The sequence below is a fragment of the Athene noctua genome, chromosome 6, assembly GCF_965140245.1.
Source record: "Athene noctua chromosome 6, bAthNoc1.hap1.1, whole genome shotgun sequence".
Taxonomy (NCBI): domain Eukaryota; kingdom Metazoa; phylum Chordata; class Aves; order Strigiformes; family Strigidae; genus Athene; species Athene noctua.
In genome coordinates, this window is record NC_134042.1 from 17,246,482 (window position 1) to 17,260,070 (window position 13,589).

The following is a 13,589-nucleotide window of genomic DNA, read 5'->3' on the forward strand; positions in this document are numbered from 1 at the left end:
CTACAGATGCTAAAAGACACTTAAACCAACCTTTGCCAGAAGGAAAAGAAGAAATTTGCTATTAGACAAGGATGGGCAAATCACAATAAAATTCATCATTCCAGCATAGCCTTTAGATACATCTCACAAATTTCAGTCAGCTCTAATTGTTATTTAAGGGTAGATGCTTTTCACATATTAGTCTCTCTTCTATTTTGTTTGGATTGATCTTTAGCCAGTTTTCTTCAACTCACACTCTCATTTCAGGCAAGTCTGAAGATCAAAGGCTTTTTATTCATCAGCTAAAGTGAGATGATTCTCCTATGCTCGTGAAGTCTCAGCCATTTCTCTGTCTTACAATAGTTTTGCAATATACTCTGCAGTAAAATTAGCTAATTGAAGGAAAGTGCATGTGGTGGATATAGTAATTTATAAAGTCTGTGGAGTTAGACATAACCTTGCAGTTCTGTCCAGCAGTATTTAAGGTGATGCAATACACTCACTGAAGAGGGATCAAATGTGCTCGAGCAAGTTCTTAATGAATCAAAAGAATTTTTTCATGATTAGTCCAGAAGGAAATCTGACTGAACAAACACATCTAGATTTTAGGTTCATGGCTGTACATCCTTAACTTCTTCATACAAAGAGAAAAAAAGGAGATGTGATAATTGGCAAGCCTGGCAATTTTATGGGATGGCTTCTGAAGGATGGGCTAATCAGCTACTCATTTGAGGTTATCTGTCCACTGATCTCCTGCTGACAGGCACTAAAGATCATGCCTGCCAATTACTTTTAAAGCACAGATCACTCTCTGGATGCCAAGCCTTCAAGGCCTGTTATTTTGATGCAGCTTGCCTAGATGTAGAAAGCTTGATTAGGAAATCGTTCCCTTTGATAGATGTTTTTTTCCCCCTTCGGCTTCCTAGGAAAGTGAAGCAAGTAATAAACATAATAAAGTCACAGTACTTAGAGGTGAGCTTTCAAACCAGTCCAAGAAAAATATTATTTATATAAAATAATTCTGAATTGAAACCAGAATCATCTGCTTTGACAGATGTGTGATTGTAACACATAGCATTCTCTTCTGACCCAACATCACAAAAATTTTATATTTTCACATTTACTTCCCATGCATTTTGGAAAAGATAACCTGTCTAGTTTTTAATAGTGAATATTTTAAATCCAATGTAATCAGTAAGATCTGTTTAATGGTCAGTTCTGATTAACTGTATCTGTCACTTCTGGAGCATTTGGAAAATGGAGATAGACCACAGATGTGGCAATGTTTTGTAAAATCTTGGAGTGTCTTTGAGCATATCTATCACAGAGTTGTTTAAAGTTTGAGACTTCTAAATCCTCTTTCTACGTCATATGCAATATTTAGGAACTTGATTGTTAGGTATTTTTCTGGTTGGGGTGCCAGAGTTAGAATTTAATGTAAGCTCTGAAGACTGCAAAGGTTGACTCATTTTATTTGCCACATTTCAGCAGATTTAGTGTGGTGGGATTTGGGTTTTTTTTGGGTAATGTTGCTCATTTATATTTACTATGACCTAAGTTTTAAAACTCTCTTGTGCAAGCCAATTCAAGCAATGTGACCTAAAAGCATAATCTCGTCTGAAATCGTGGGTCAGTCAAAACAAGGGGCTGCCTGTGACACTAATTGTTCAGGCTATGGATTGCTGGAATACACTTAAATGACAAGAAAAATCTCCTTGTTCTTTGGTTTTCTTCAAAACTAAAGATAAGGAAAACACCCCTGCCCTGAACATACTGCCTAGATAATCTTCAAGTTCAGCTAAAATTCAGCACCATGCTTATGTTAAACACAAAGGCAGACCCTTTGACCTCAGAGGTATAACTCCAGCACTTAAAATTAAGCCAATTTTTAAAGAGGTATGTGGCTTATGGGACTAGAGAACAAAGAAAAATGAGGCAGATTATTTCCTTTCTAAAACCAGCTACACTAAGAAAACCTAGGCAATATGTGTAATTTCCTCTTCTCTGAAAATTCATCCTGGCATGCAGTTTATATGTTGTTGGAACAATAAGTGACACTTGCTGTGCTGTTGGAAAGAACATTGTATTGCTCGTGATGAATAACCTACCTTTCTTTTCTTGCTTGATCCACACAGATGACTGCTAATTCAGGATGATAGGATAATTCCTGTTGGAACGGATCTCAGGAGATCTCTAGTCCAACCTCCTGCACTGACAGGGTCAGCTATGGGTCAAAACAGGTTACTCGGGGCTTTATCCAACTGGGTGTTGAAAACCTCCAAATCTGGAGATGTCACAACCTCTTTGGACAAGGTGTTCCTCTACTTGACTGCTCTCATGATGTCTCCTTATATTCAGTCTGAACCTCTTCTTCTTTCAACTCAGTGTTCATGCTCTTGTTGTCTGCATTGTGCAACACTGAGTAGCCTGGTTCCAATTTCTTAATAATCTCCTTGTAGGTACCGGCAAGGCTGCTGTTGGGTGCCCAAAGCTATCTGTTCTCCAGGCTGAACAAGTTCAGTTCCCTCAGCTCCCCTCATAGGTCAGGTGCTCCAGCCCTCAACCATCTTGATGTCTCTCTGCTGAACTTGCTGCATTTTATAGATATATTTACTGTACTGTTGGAGTCCAGAACTGGACATGGGATCTACATGTGGTCTACAAGTGTTAATTAAAAGGGGTAATCCCTTTCCTCACTCCCCTGGCTCTGCCCCTGTGAATACATGTGAATGTGGGTGCTTTTGGCCACCTTTGCTGTCAGAGCATGCTGTTGGCTCATGTACACCTTGCCTCTGCCCATTCACCAGGACCCCAGGTCATTTTCAGCAGAGCTGCTTCCAAGTCATTTGATTCCCAGACTTCACGGGTGCTAGGGGTTTTCCTTCCCATGTGCAGGACCCTGCATTTATCTTTGTTGAATTTCATAAAGTACCTATCAGTCCATCCCTCCTACCTGCCAAGGTTTCTCTGAATGGTATCCCCACCCTTAAGGGTTTTTTTCTCCCCAATTTGATGTCACTTGCAAACTTCATGAAAGTACACTTCTTTGCCTGCAGCTTGTTGATAAAGATGCTAAACAGTACAGGTCCCAGAACAGACCTCTTGCAGTATGCCACTTCTACATGGGCCAGTAACCACTACTCATTGAGCCCAGTTATCCAGTTTTTAACCTATCTAGTTATCCATTTACCCAGACTGTAACATCCCAATTAGTATGCAAACCCCTAACTTCTGCAGGGACTTTGTAAAGATCCTGTCAATCTCTTTTTTGAAGTTCCTTGATGTTGCACAATCTGCACAGCTATTCACACAGTTCCTTGACTGACTTGGTGACACATATTCTCAGCCAGGGCATGCCTCCTGCAAGCAAGGACTTCTTGACTGCCCCAGCCTCCACCCCCAGCACTGCCAGCAGTCTGGAGAGGTGTGTTGTCCCTCTGGAGCTCTGTTTGAGTCATTCCAGTCATACTCCTCTCCCTAGAATATGATGAATAGGTGTTTGACCCTCCTAATAATGAGTCAGGTGAAAACAAAAGCTCAAAGCTTTTGACAGAGGCTGTTAGAAATTGATAAATTTTGCTAGGCGTGAAAAGCTTTAGTAGCTACCCTTTCCCATCAGCAGCAGACTAGAATTAATTCAGAGAGTCATACTATGTTGTTAATTATACAACCTCACTAATACTGGAATAATTGTCTTCCTCTGAATCATCTCTAAAATCCATCAAAAATATGATGTTGATGATTTGTAGGGGAAAATCCTCACACTTGAACCAGTTCTGAGTCAATGTCCATGATACCCCTTCAGGAACTGACTCAGTTTAGTAATTTCAGAGAAGGCTACCTGGAGAAAAGGTGGGTAGTTTTATGCTGGATGAGTTGAATCTATTCAGTGAATAGGTTTGATAAGTAACAGAGCAAAGGATCTGTGAGGTTCTTCCATGAGAAATGAAAAAGGAAAAGAGAAGGAACAGTGATAAATGAAGGAAGGGAATGAGACTTCCTAATTTGTCCATGGAAGCTTTTATAACCTCCTTCAAGCTTGTGTAACTTCATTTTGAGTGGCATGGAATTGCAGGGTGTCAGTGGCTCTGCAGCAACTGCCAACTCCTCACCAAAAATAAGGACGTGTTCCTTTATTCCTTTCATGGGTTAAGTTGTATGAGATTGTATTGACAGGCAATTTTTAATTGTCTGTTAACCAGTGTCCTACAGCTGTAATCTACAAGCTAGGTCATAGCCCAGTTTATCCTTGTAGCTTGTGATCTTCTCAGACCCTCAAATACTTAATAGTTGAACATGACAAGTCTTGAGTCTGACCTTCACTGAACCAAATGCAGAAAGCAATGCTATGCTACCTTTAATTAAAACTGAGAAGTATAGATTTGGGTTTAACCCTAAAACATATCAGAGGAAATCCCACTTTTAAGATCTTAATATTTTCTAATTTCTGATAACATTTATAATACTAAAGCCATGTAGAAATCAGGTACGTGTCTCACGAACTCTTTTCTTCAAAGAATCTGAAAAACTTGATGTTAGTTTCTGTCACATCTCTAAAAATACTGTACACTTGGTATACTTTTGATTGCTGCTATGGCTTCTGTTATCAAGTAAGTCATACTTTCAATGACAATCTATGAAAGCAATAAGGAGATACTGAAGATAATGTTATTATGGCTACTGGTAACAACAGTGAAAGAGCAAGGATAAAGCCATGTTATTCTTTTTTTTCGGTGATGACAAGCATTTCCTCTCCCTGTTTCCTGTGAGAAATATGATATGCTCATTGCATAAGTAACAAACCAATGAATATGTGATGGATATAAAAAGAGACTTAATATGATATTTAAAATCAGTGTGTGATAGTAACTGGAAATGATAACTTCTGAATGCTGACCAGTAAGCATTGAGTTTCTTGCAGGACTTTCAGCACTAGGGAAATTCTTGATAAATACTTCAGTAATTAGAGTAATAACTTCTTCTGGTGATTGATCCCACAGATAGTGAAGAAGTCAAAAGGTCTTCTCTGCCATTTCAGTGGCAAGAAGCTTTCCTTTGTCTCTAGGTGTGCATGGTACACAGAGGAAATATGAAAATACCTCTGAGGATGCTGTTTGGGAAACTGCCAAATGGGTGAACAGAATCTATACCAAAGACATTTCTTCCTAGAACATTCCTTTCACACTATCTGTGCCCCTCTCACTCAGCTTGATGGCTTGGACAGGAGAATAAATGTGTCTTCAAAAGAAGATGTTAGATGGTGGAGAGAATACTTTATCTGTCAGGCTGTGTCAACTGTTCTAAACAGTTAATGATTATTCAGCCTGAACCACTGAAAAAGTGGCTTAGAAGACTGAACTGAACTGAAAAGCCAGACTCTAAAGAAGGTTTGACAATGAGGTCATTGCTCCCTGTTGCCAATCAGGACTTTTCCCTGCAAAAAAATCCCCCAACACTACATTTTGGGCCTTATACATGTGGAAGGATGATGGCAGGAACTGATAGAACTGGTACTGACAGACATGCAAAATATGAAGTTCTTATCAAAACATTTGACATATTGCCATGTTATACAAAACATTTTATGGTAGGAACCTGGAGCTAGCTGGAACACTACACTTTTCTTTCTTTCTAAGAGATCTGACAGGCCTAGGGAATGTATTGATGATACTGGAATGGAGGCAGGTAGCGGCTTGATTTTGTGAACACTGTAAGTCACAAAGCATCTATGAGCAATCAGTATCATCCAGAAAGTAGTCACATTACTGAATGACACTGAAGAAGAATCTGATACAGAAATACAGATGTTATCATGAAAACTTAAATCTGGGGTGACTCTCAAATGGCTGGACTGTCAGAGTGCTCCTTAAATTATACCTGTAAGTAAACCAGGACTTACACATAGGTACAGACTCAAGAATGTAACTTACATTATTTGCAAGAATTTAGGTCTTACATTTTTCTTCCAGGTTATAGAATTCTGTTGAATATAGATTGCTGAAAAAATATCTACTCCTCCCTCACTCCCTGTTTTGTGTCACATTGATTTTAGCAGATAGTGACTACATTTTGGAGATACAAAGCATTCAGGAGAAATTTCTCTGGGATATTATGGGCTATTTTCTGTAATCACTAGTTCCATGTTCATCAGTGTTTAGAGAGATACATAACACTTTTGGAGAGGAAATAAAGCAGAAACATTATATTTGTATACAGATTTATGGTTCACCCAGATTTTAAATACTAAATTCAGCCAGCTTAAGACACACAAGGATATAATAGAATTAACAACATAAGAAAAACAACAGAAAGAGTTTGCCAAGGAATGGAACAGCTTTTGCAGAAGGAAATGCTGAGTAGGCAAGGACTGTCAGTATTAAAAAAAGACAACAGACAGAGGTATGATAAGAGTCAATGAATGAGAGAGAATAAAGAAGGACCTTTCACTCTTCACTGAGCCCGATGACTAAGGGGTACCCAATGAAGTGTGTGGACAGCTTGTTTAAAACAAACTAAGTACTGTGTCACACAATACTTAATTAGATTGTGGAATACATTTGCTCAGGGTATTATACAAAAGAAAACAAGAAGTGGCTTTACAGAGAAAATGAGTATAGATGGTAGTTGAATAATATGACTTGAAAGCAACCTTTGTCTCAGGAAAAGCCTGTATCAGTGATTTCTGTAAATTGCAAGGGTGGACATGAGGAAGGATGCTCTAAACTCATCCTATTTACTGTTAAGTAATGTGGTTACAGGCTCTTCTCCATGAACACAGAAGAGCAGAGAGGCACAACAGCAGGTGCAGAAACCCTGATAAACTGCTCAGAGAAAGGAACTCCTGCCCCAACCCGTCCCCAGGCTGTCGCAGAGGAGCCTCAGCCCCAAGGACCAGGTATGTCCCCATCCATGAGTCTGTGGGAGAGGGTCTCCAGGTCTCCTTTCAGACTGAGGGGGCGTTAGCCCAGATGTATGGGAGTCATTGTGGGATGTAGAGAATGAGTATTTTGGGATTGTATGAAACTTATTATGAGGCGCTTAAGGTAGATACCAAAGGTGGGGAAAGGGAGAATTCAAGGTGTTTTGGGAAGGAACAAGTGTGGAAGACTAGGAAAAAAAGGCATTTGGTCAGTAGACTTGTCTGGCCATGTCCTGTACCTTGTCAGTGCTGCTTGTTCCATCTTCTCATTAAATTCCATTCCTGACTCTTTTTGTGGGTGAGTGGCTCTATTCTTTCTTCTGCGTGTGTGCATGGAGGTCTAAGTGTAGCAGCTGCAGAGAGGACTGTGGGTCATTGGTGCCCATGTGTCTGGGGTGCCAGAAGTTGGAGTGAGGGCTTATGTCAGCCTGTGATCACTAGTGAATATCAAGCCGAAGTAATCGGTGAGTAAATGAAGTGGTTTGGGAGTGGCGGTATGTGTGTATGTTTCTGTGAGTACAGTGACTGGAGGAATTGGCTACTGAAAGGATCAGGGGATCAGGCCAAGTGCTGAAGAGACCAGGGGGTCTGGAGATCAACAAGGAGACCTGTTTGTATGTGTGCTCTGTGTGTGTGTGTGAAGAGTTCATGTGTGTGTGTCTGAGTGAGGGGTCTGGACCAGCACCTGGAGTGGGGTTGCAGCCTCAGAGGCTCAGATGTCCAGGTACCAGTAGTGGAAAAAGCAAAGATCCAGGGGCCAGATGCTGGGCAGTCCTGGTGTCTGAGCCCACTGCTGGAGGGATCTATGTTGTACATATGTCTATGTTTGCTAATAATGGACCTTCATCCTGATCAGCCAGGGAGGGACACTGGATGTGGCCACTGTGCTGTTTGCTCTTGTGTGAGTTCTGAATGTTTCTGTCTGTAATGATCTGCACAGCCAGCTGTGTGTATACCTGTGTGTGTGTTGTATGTGTGTGCCCATTGGGAAGATGTGCTCAGCCTCATTATCGGTTGGACCTGGGGCATGGAGCTGTGGCAGTCTGGCCTCTTTTGAACTGTCAGGTTTGACCACTACTTGACATTTACTACCACTAGTTTCTATCAGAACACACTGAGTAAGATGGCTTTTGTTCTGACCCAGTACAGCAACCCTGTACAGACAGTTAAGGTTGCATTGTAAAATTTTAACAGCCATGCCTAGCAAAAAAATAATTAAAAATAATGTAATAAATTTCTTCTAAATTCCCTTTACTTCATATTTTCCTTATCTGATTCTCTACTTTATACTCTCTGCATGAAGTCATCTGTTGTCTTTGTATCAACTAGCCTTACCTTTACATGTTCTTGTATAACATTTCAGCTTTACTGCTTTTATATTCTTTGAATTCACCTGAGGGAAGAAAAATCTTCTTAAATTTAATAGTTCTTCTACTGAACAATGAAAGAAAAAATCAAGAAAGAATTCAACAAACAAAATGAAAACTAGTGCAAATTGTGGCTGAACACTTACTTGATCCCTAGCCAAATTGATGTGAAGTGTGCATTAGTATTTCATAATTTTTCTTTACTTTCCAGAAAAAATCACACATAAAAAAGATGTCAAGGGGACATGTAGCTATTTACATTTCAGTTTGCTCTTCTTAATACTGAATGATGTTACAGTAGCATGTACCTATGAACATGAAAAAACAGTAATATACATGTTGCAAGGAGTTACCATATTATTCCCTTTGTTTTTAGTTTTTAAAAAGCTTTTTAATGTTTATAAAAGGGGCCTCTTCCACTACCTTTATCCATATATGTAAAAATAACTGACCATACCCACCACAGATATATGGTAGAATTTAGGGAAAAAGTTTAGCTGAAGAAAGAAAAAATGCATCGTAACCAGTTAAAATTGTGATGAGACTTTAGATTAACAGATTGTAATTAGCAGAAAGCAAATTTATTCACCTTTATATTGGAACTAGTAACACCAGGCTGGTCTGTCCACTAGCATAGTTTGTGGATGGGAATTTGATAGGGCAACAGTTGAACTCTAGCAGAAGTTTTACAGCCCCAGAAGCACAGGTTTCACTAGCAGTGGATTGAATCCTGACTCAATATTGTCTCTTTGTTGCTTCAAGAAGCATGTGAGGTCTCCTGTGCAGCTACTTACACATATGCACTGAGCTAGAGATCAGAGAGGATCAGAGACCCTGAAGTTATATGACTTCAGGTCAGAAATGAGTATGAAATTTCTTAGAAGCAGATGAATGTCTTTTGTTTTGTTTGACAGAGCTATACATAATCAAAGACATTGCAATAGCTTAGGGGTGTGTATTTAAGTTCTTTCCCTTGTGAATAAGTTGCACACAATTTAACTGCCTAAGTATTTACATATTTTCTGAGACTTCCTCATTGCAAGAGAGAAACGTTTGTCTTCATAATTGTCAAAACATGCTACTCTTTAATCTGGCATAATATTTACCTCTCTGGTGCTGTGTGTCAGGAATTCAGGCTCAGGTTGTAGATGGTATCGAATTTTAGTAAGTGATAATGACATTAAGGAAATGTTGCCAGGAGAAACATCTGAACTATGCAAGTTAAAAATTGCCATTCAGGCACTGATTTAAGGTCTTTCTGATTCTAATATTCCTTTGAGATGCCATTGAAATTCTTATGTCTATTTGTACTAGGCAATGCCTTTTGTAATGAGGTGCAGTGTTTTCTCTTCTCTGAAGTTCAATTGAAACACACTAAACACGACTCAGCTCCCGATAGCATTCACCTCACATTCTTTTACCAGCAAATCCTTTTGTCTTTTTTTTTTTTTTTCCCCCCCTAGCAAACATACATAACAAATGCCTGCTGTTATTAGTGCAATTCTGTAAACCTGAAATGTTCAAATGAAAGGGCTGCAGATGAAGAGATGAAGATAGACATTCATAGATGGCTAGAATATAGATGCTGAGCCGATTACTGAGCAGACCATTTTAGAGTATCTATTCCACTTGACTGGTACAAAGCTTTCCAATGTAATTTTGACTAGCTATGAAATCAAATAATTCTTCAAGAAGTGTTATGCAGCACTGAATTGTTCTGCCCATGCAATATTGTGAGTGACTCTGTACATGATTCCTCATTTCTGTAACTGTCCTGGACAACTGTTTTATCCTAACCCACTAAGAATCCAAAATTGTATCCTGCCTAATACTGGGTGCCCAAGTCCAAACCGACCCTGTGGAGTGCCCACCAAAACTCTTGTGTGTCCAAATCCCCTGGCCATGCTTAACACTCAGGGAAATTATCTGATACTTTGTAAATGGCATCAGTAGTTACCGCTTTTAATGGATGTTAGTGTAGCAGTGACATAAAAGTCTTGTCTAACAGCTAAGGGAGGGTGGGAACTAGATGATCTTTAGGGTCCCTTCCAACTCATACCATTCTGTGATGATGATTCTGGTACTCAGCCTTCAATAGCATACCTAGTTTCAGGTCACTTATTAGTCTGGACCCATATCTTACATTTCTAGAAATAAATATTAAGAAAGAGAATATTCAATGAATAATAAGTGTATAAAGCTGGAGATAAGGACATGAAGAAAAGGTCAAAGAGCGGGTCCAGAGAGGTATGTGGGATGATACAGAGGTAGAGAGGACAGGTGAGAGGGGAATAAGACTTCACAATCTAATGGGAATTCTCCCCTAGGAGCACTGAGGTGACTTTGTTCTTTCAGGTGTTTTTGTCAGTGAGTATTTATTGGAAGGACAGGTTTGTGGGGCCATGTGATATCTTTCATTAGATGAATGAGTAACATTGAAGAAAGTTTGTAGGGAGACAGTCTCAGGATAGAATTACAGATGTGGATCTCAAGCAGTTGAAGGCACCTCTCTGAGGTTTGGGCACATCCTTCTCGCCTTTCCTGTGCCTTACAGATGATGAGCCACTCTTTGGTCAGTGTGCCGTCTGTCTGTCTTGTGGAGGACTTTTGCACTGGGCAGCATGGAGGCACGGCACACAACATGCTTGTGGCACTCCAGGTTCAGTCTCTGAAGCCATACCTACAGTGGTCACTGGAGGTAGCCGCCCAGACCATACCGAGGACGAACAGGTCGGCCGTGACCAGAATGTCCTGCAGGAAAATGCAGGGACACCCACTGCAGACAGTGTTCAGGCTGTCCTGCCGTAAGGATGGGGTGCATAGGATCCTGGGCTCACTACCTCATTCAAAATTATCTTTTTGAAAGGTACGTGTATGACCAGAAAGTTGCTGCCATGCCTAACTTTAAAGTGCAAAATTCCATTGCTGAAACCACCTTTTAATCCCTACGACTGTTACATGCCTATAGCATGCCTATAGGTATTTGTAGTGGCCGTTGGGCTTGCATATTAAAAAACAGCTGATTGCACTTTTTTGTTTCATGGTGCCATTCAAGTTATTTTGCAATATGTTTAGTGAATTTATAGTATAACCAAAATTAAGAAGTAAAGCAAACAATGTTATCGGTGTATGATACAGTAGACTAATTAACTTTTAAGAATGTTTTTTCCCACTTTTAGATTATATTCACACTATGACTGACAAATACTTATTTTGTTACATGACTGTTTGTAACAGTACCTGTAAGAAAATATCTAATCTCATATTGAACCAAATGTGAAATTATGCATTAGTACCACAGCTGAAATATAACATTGAACGTATTTCCTAAAAAAACTGCCAAGAAAAGCAGTTGTTAGCTTACTGTAAAAAAAATAAAAAAGTAAAAAAAGTGTATTAAGAGCTCAATCTCCTCTAAGTGAATGGAGCATACTGGGAAGAACGATCAGAAGTATCCAATTAAAAATCCATTTGTTAAAATCTGAATGGACCTAAACCCACTGATCTTGCCAAAATCTCTATTAACTAAAACCAAATGAAATTATTTACATATAATAACTATATAACCACATAAAAATAAAGAAAAATTAGTGGCATTTTTCAAAAACTCGTAGACTGTTTTTTTTTATATACAATCAGCGTATTCAGTCAACTGGTCTAAGGGGCTTTAAAACAAAAATGCTGAGATTACTTTATAGGAATGTGAATAGTGCCTCTACAACAGAACACAGAATGCATTTTTTTTGTCTGCTTGGGGCTCCAGATGGCATGCTGATTTAGAAAAGAGATAGATAATAGTTACCTTCAGGATATGAGATGAAGAGAACAGGGGATTGATTTGACAAGTTTATTGTATCCTGTTTCTTTTGTCTAATGTAGGATTCTTTAATTTATTGCTTTTCTTCCCTGAAAATCTACAGTAATATTAGAGAAGTGCTGATAGTGTAAATACACTACAGTGAGCCACCTGTAGGTAATACTGATGTGACCCGTTTCTCACAGCTATCAAATTCTCTAATTACCCTAAAAAAATTCAGCTCAGATGTCCTCTATTTGCAACTATCATTCTTTCTTTTCTTTGTTCACTCATTCACTCATTCTCTTCTTTTACTTCTTTCCCAGTAAATATATTTGTCTGGATAGAATCTTAGAAAGAAAATTAATGATTTGAAAAATGTTAGTAACACTGTAATATTGCAGTGTCTGAATCTGTCACTTGCTGGTATCACTTATATTACTTTGTGTAAGGGAAAAGTTAAAATTTGCTGAGAGGAGGAAACCCACGAAATATCACTGTATGAGAGCAATTAAAATGGGGAAATAATAAAACTAAAAATGTTTATGGCATTTCTACCTTCTGTTGTTATTCTAGTAGGTCAGAAAAAAGACTAGAGAAAATGTAAAAAAAAATACTACAAGTGAGTGTAAATCACAAGGCAAGTGAAAATGTCTGCTAGATTGAATCTGACAAACACCTCTCTGCATTGAAAATCATTACTATATAATATTTACAAGTCTTCCTTTCTGAAATGAGTTAAAAGCTTCATTATGCTTCCTGTCAGGCAAGTTCCTGAAGCTGAAAATCATTGTCAAAACAGGCCTTGAATACCATCTTCTGGGGAAAGCTTGAAGAAGACAATGGATATGAAACACTTTTGGAATTAGGGTTATCTGTATTTAGCATATGTTACTCAAAATACATTTGTCAAATGTCTAGTTTTATCAGTAACTCTAATGCTCTTATAGCTTTTCAAGTGATAAATTGAAGATCTTCCATTCCAGGACCACAGATGAAGGTATTTTTTGACAAATTTACTTAGAATCTTTATTTGAATGGTAATATTTTCATGTCATCTGCTCTTAAAATTCCTATGAAAGAATTACGTATGAAATGCCAAAACAGAACACTAGCTGAAATAAGAAAGAACCCAACTCTACAGCTAGAGTCTGGGTGATAGCTTTGGGTTTAAAATCACCACTAGTTTGTAAATCTGCATTACAGTGGGGGGTAACAAGGAATGTGAGGGATAATATTCAGGTATTGGTATTGTTCTTACTAATTCTTTCTGGCATTTTAAGAACCTGCTGATGCTGTCACAATCTACTGTAGCCTGAGCTACAGAGAACAGATTCTTTTGGAAATCCAGTTGTGTCCTGGCATTCTTTGTCCCAGCTCATTACCATGAACACACCTCTTGTTCTCCAGAACTGGCAGATGTGCTGTTCTTATATTGGCTTAAGAACAGTTGGATTGAATAAATAGAGGGTCATGGAGAATTTGAGCAGTTGTTCTCTACTTGAACTTCTGTGGCCTCTCAGATTTT